The sequence below is a fragment of the Diospyros lotus genome, chromosome 5 (genome assembly GCF_014633365.1).
Source record: "Diospyros lotus cultivar Yz01 chromosome 5, ASM1463336v1, whole genome shotgun sequence".
Classification (NCBI taxonomy): domain Eukaryota; kingdom Viridiplantae; phylum Streptophyta; class Magnoliopsida; order Ericales; family Ebenaceae; genus Diospyros; species Diospyros lotus.
Window position 1 is genome coordinate 6,174,867 of NC_068342.1, and position 6,000 is coordinate 6,180,866.

At 39.3% G+C, this 6,000-nt stretch overlaps 1 protein-coding gene and 1 long non-coding RNA gene across 7 annotated transcripts in view; one reads left to right on the plus strand and one right to left on the minus strand.

Moving 5' to 3' along the window:
• LOC127801419 (uncharacterized) overlaps positions 1 to 6,000 on the plus strand; it is a 55,086-nt gene that overhangs the window by 17,553 nt on the left and 31,533 nt on the right. The window lies entirely within an intron of this gene.
• LOC127801418 (uncharacterized) overlaps positions 1 to 6,000 on the minus strand; it is a 55,508-nt gene that overhangs the window by 16,623 nt on the left and 32,885 nt on the right. The window lies entirely within an intron of this gene.

Here is a 6,000-nt window from a genome sequence, read left to right on the forward strand (position 1 = left end):
CTGAAACTGCACTACCGAGCGTTGCAACACCTGAGAATACAACTCAATTGCCTTTGGGGATTGGGGTTGATGCAACTCGTTGATGAAGCCCCGCGGCGGCTTGGAAGGAGTAAGAGCAGTTGGCTGGAACGGGAGGCTTTTACTGTAAAGGGGAACAGCCGTGGGCAAAGAATTTTCTGGAGATTTGGATGTGCAGGTGCCCTCCCCATGTTGGAGATCAAGAGGCCTCCTCAATGTATTATTATTGCCTCTTTGTACCTGCTGGACTTGCTCTTCTCTGTGGAACGTTCCAGTTCTTCTCATCATCACATGCTGGTTTCCACGACGACGAAACTGAAGCCAAGGGCCATAGAGTGAGGGAAACCTTTGTAATGATGTCTTCTCAAGAAAGGAGAGTTCTTCGGGATTTCTGGCTGAGAAGATGGAGGATTATGGAGTGAAGGGAAGTTTAGACAGTGTTGCTGTCGATGGCCATATCGGCCGCACTGATAACACAAAAGATCCAGCCCCTCGTATTGAATCCGCTGCAATAATCCACCGATTACTATGAAAGGAACAACGGGGTTTCGAAGATCGATCGAGATGCACAGCCGGGCAAATTGAAATTTTGTTCGGCTTTTGGTATGATGGTCTATCTTCACAACTTCTTCCCCGATTAGTTTTCCAATTTTCAACAGGGTTTCTTCCTCATAGCACTCCTCTGGAAGCTTCGGGAGGCGGACCCAAACTGCGACATGGGTGATCACGGCGTCCGAAAGGGTTGAAGTTAGGAAACCATTGTTGAAGGACGATATAGTGATCGTCGATGGTCCATGGGATGCTGGCTAAAACTTTGTTGTAATCGGAAAGGAGAAAAAACTTCACCAAGAGGAAGTCTCCGGCAAGAAGTACGATTTCCATTCTTCCCTCGGGACGCCACAGGTGATGAAGGCGAATAGAAAGCCTCCGGCTTTCGACCCTTTTGCCGAGGACTTTGGCGACAAGAGCTTGCTTGAATGATGGAGTACTCAGATCGGCCTCTTGGCCGGAGGAAGGCTCTACAGTCGGAATATGTCCATGTTGAGCAAGGGCTTTTCTCGGATCATTGTCTCTTCCCTGGTGGTGGTTGCTGTGGCGAGTTTCCATGACTTAATTTCTTCACGCCTGCTGCCGGAAAGAAGTAAGAAGTAAAAAGTAAGAAGCGGCTGCCAAGAGCTAGAGCCCAGATCTGCTGTCCGGCTGTCCCCTTGGCTGCTAGTTTTTATCATGATCTTATAAGCTTGTTAATTGCTAATTACGCTTAAGCAGTACACGCAAGGAAGCTTGCGCATCTGCAGTTATGTGGGCACGCTGACATCAGATCTCCCTTAAAGTTTGAAAGATTGGCGAGCTTTGTCAATCTGCTTGCAAAAGGGTCCCATCTGCTTGCAAGAGAAATTAAACAACTTTGTTTGTTCCATCACAATGCCTATAAATGGATAATTCAAAGTTGCCTACATCACTCCATCTTAGTCGTTGAGAGAGAGTTTGAGTGGCATCTGAGTAGGAGAGAGAGAGAGAGAGAGAGAGAGCTCAGGCTCAGAAGGCAATAGAAAAGAATCGTTTGTGTTAATTCGGTTTGGCGTCAAACATGTCAGGCTTTATATTCATTCTTCGCTCCGAAGATTTGAGGATGGATCACATCACCTGGTGGATTTATTTAATTTATTTATTGTCGGCATGTACGTACGTAGGTAGGTTCGCGTAATCAACGAAATATTCTCTCTGGTTCCAGAATCTCAGCATGGAGTACCTGTAATGTTTCATTCATTTTTGCGTCATAAAAAAATTAACTAAAGTGTTATGTCAGACTAATGTTCCTCTTTAACTTGTATTATTATTATTATTATTATTATTGCTTCAATGAGTAATTAATAATTAACTTGTTTTGCATTTTTACTTACAATTATTATATATATATATGTTATGATAGTCGTCTTCAAAATAACAATATATATAGTATGATGGAATCCTATATGTAGAAAAAAAATCAATCACATAATTAAAAGGGGGCATTTGCTAAGCGTGAGAGAGAGAGAGAGAGAGAGAGAATAAAAGTCAAATCCAAACATTATATTGCTAACTAGTGGTGTTTGTGTGTGTAATTTACATAAGTAGTGTTTGTTACGCAAGTATTTGTTAAATTTAATTAGAAAAAAATTATTATGTAACTTTTTATTTTAGATTTTTTAGTTAAATTTATTTTTTTTATTTATAAATAATCTTAAATTTTAAATTAAAAAATATTTAAATATAATTTTTTTTTAAAAAAAAAACTATATATATAATATATATGTATAGCAATGGATATAAAAAAATGGCTCTTAAAAAAAAAAAAAAAAAGAAAAAAAAAAAAAAAAAAAAGTTTGAAAAGTTGTTAAGTGGCTTTAAGTCCGACTGTCTGTATTAAGTGAGAGAGTATTATGGAAAGAGATAATCAAAGATTAAATTGGCTGGACTTACCTTTTCTCTTGTTTGAAAATTAGAAAGAAAGACAACAAGATCATTATACACAGAACCTTTTCTCTTTGTTTGAAAAGAAAGAAAAGACAACGAGATCAGTATTAATTAAATTTATAATAAAGATGGAAGAAGATAAAAATAATAAAATAAATATAAAATCATCAAAATTGGTCGTCTTTTTCCCACCAACACCACCATGCCTTGCCATTTGGATTTGGGTGACTGACTATTATTTAAAAGAAAGAATGAGAATGTCTCTCCGTCTCTCCGCTTTTCTTTCTTCACTTTTCTCCTTTTCTCTTAATTCTCTCATTTTAATTTCCTTCTATCTCTTTTAACTCAAATTTTAGTTGTTTATATATATATACATATAATAATAAATGTATTTATCTAAAAATTTATTATTAGATTGTTCAAAACCTGCAAAAATAAAAATGATAAAATGACATAGAATATTTCTTATCGAAACACTCTGATATTCTTTTCCTAAATTGAATCTCCTTGTTAGTGGATCATGATCTGTAACAACTGGCCTCCCGAGCCCCTGTGCAATAAGAAAATTCATGAGAGGGTCATTATTTAAATGATATTGAACAATAATACAACTATAACTCTTTCTAAAATCATAATCTTTTTATCATATAATATCTCATAATCATTTTTACATAACCATTCACCACTTGGGCCCACCTGGGCTTACATAACATATACTTGACTAAAAAACATAGAATCATTATTCTAACCCAAACACATGATACGTATGATCTAGTTTCGGGAAAACTCTGCATCTACTATCATGACTTGACGATCGGGATCCAACTCTGTCAGACGCACCTGCGATCTCAGGATATTCTTATCTAGAATGATGAAAATAAAACGTGAGTCACAAGACTTAACAAGCTTTAGAAAGAAAGGCTATAGGATAAGGACAAAACTCTTCACATAACACCCCATGCAATTCGTGCCAATGTAACGTCATTTCATGCTATGCCCATGCCTTATTTCTGTTTGTATAAACATATAATGAACTTCACATAAACGGTCATTGGAGCCCACATAAAACACACACTGACGCCCAAGTCCAACATATAGACCTGTTAATAGTCTTTTATAAGCTACCACCATACTATTTCCCTTACATGTCCCTTCCTATCACTCTTAACATAATCTGTTGCCGTGGGTCTCACCCCAAGATCTTTCCGTGGGTCACACCCACCATTCTTACTCATCACTTAAAATCGCACATTCTCATCATACAGTACAACAAATAAGAAATAAAATGGCTTCTACAATATAAACGTGATGACAAGGCCCCCATAAATCAAGTATTAGGTCATGCTACGCCCACATAGGAATTCACACATGCAATATACTCTAAATGCACAAACTCACCTAAAGAACCCATGTAAGCACCCCCGCCCGGATATCCCAGCCACCCGGTCTACTCGAACGGAAGCGCCTACGGGAGGAGAAAAGTAATAAACACGAGACAAGACCACCCCGGCATGCATACACAAAAATGAGAACAGCAGAAGCAAAGCTCAAGACTTGCATGCATTATGGGTACCCGCTAACACAGCGGTTACAAGATAAATAAATAAATACAAACTCCTGTGCCGACATACACAAGACTCGAGAAAAGACCTGGCACAGTACGAAATAATAGAGTTAATTCTACTTAGACATCAGAGTGGATATGGATTGACGGGACTGCCTGTACACTACATCGACTCTGCCGTTAAAGCTGACTCCCTTACGCATGGCTCACGCCGCCACTACCTGGAATGATGGAAAGCAAGGTGAGTCGAGAGACTCAGCAAGCATAAGGAAGAAAAGGCTGAAGGCTACACAAAACCAGAAATCTCACCCCAGAATAAACCCCGAGGTACACACAAGCCATGAGACGCTACAACACAACAGCTCAATAGCATAATAAAATAAAAGCACATACCGATCCTTGGGGCCCACATAAGACACTTGGCACTCAAGTCCCATACCAACTTGCTGCTGCCCTGAAAGGCAACAAATATCTCCACAAACCTGTGCGCGCAATCCCGGGTCGGTACTCCCGTCACCCGTATCCGTCGGTACTCCCGACAACCGAGCCATAGGCTCCCTCGGAACGGTACTCCCCGTCGAGAACTAAATACTACCAGTATCCATGCCATGCACATAGAAATGCAATGGCGTAGTGAGCATCAACGTGATACAAGGCGCCCATACATCCAGGCATCAGGCCATGCTCTGCCCACATAGTAAACCACACGCCATGCATATGCCGCGCTTGATGCAACCTAACTAAGCTAGAATGTCCGTGTCCAAGCATACTCAATAAATGAATATCCCAACATGCATCCCATACCCATATGCATACCAAATCATGAACAGTCATACATGCATCTACTCAAGCAGTAAATCACATACCGGAGAGCTAGTCAGCAATGCCCGCACCGGTCAACGGCCAGTGACTAGGGGTGTCCACCCGACGGTCCATATCAGGGCCGTACCATAGTCTACCCCAACGTCACCAATAACCGACCCCTGCCTCACTGCTCGATAGCTCTAACCAAACCATAAATAAATTTGAGAAAAACTGTAAGTAAACCCAATAAAATTGTAAATAAACCCTCATGTTTAGGAACCTAGTCCCCAAACTGGTTCAACATCATTCACGAAAGGAGTGGGGGCGGTACAAACCCCCATAAGCTCACAACAAATAAAACTCTAGAAGTCTCGGATTTAAATTAAAACAAATGAATAATAATTTAACAAATAAAGTTAGGTGCCGAATTAAAGTAAGCGAGAGGATAAAGTACAGGAAATCACGGGGTCTTTCACGGGAAATAAAGATTAGGAAGAGAGGGTTAAGAGCTTGCCTTTACACGGCCGTTTCTTCTCTTTCTTGCACTCCCGCTGCGAAGTAAAACGTTTAATAGCGATTAATAAATCCATGGCTCGCATTAATTAAATCTAACCGCGTAATATAAATAATTTAACAGCCTAAAATCCTACGTAGGCGCACCACAATTAAAATCCCAACGAGTCTCATATTATTTTAAATTAATTCACACTAATAAAATCCTCGAAGTCACCTTAACAAATTAAATTTAAATCAAACGACTCAAAATTCCATAATTAATAAACGAATCGAAACAGACGAAGGGAGGATATAAAATACGAGAAATCACAGGTTTCTCACGGGAATAAAGAACACGAGGAAGGGGTTGGAACTTGCCTGAAATTAGCTGATTCCGACCTCTCTCAAACTCTCGAGGTAAATTAAATCATTTTCTAGCAAATAACACAATTGGGATCCAAATTAATTAATTTTAATCGCATAAAATTTATAATTTAAACGTAACATGCTTCTACAAATTTTTACCCACGTACCTGATCACTTTCCATGCAGAAAAATCCCAAAATTATTTTATTTTTTCCTTATTTTCTTTTCTTTCCTTTCTTCTTTTTCTTCTTCTTCTTCTCTGCGTCCCTACCCTGCAACTTCTTCTTCTTCTCCTT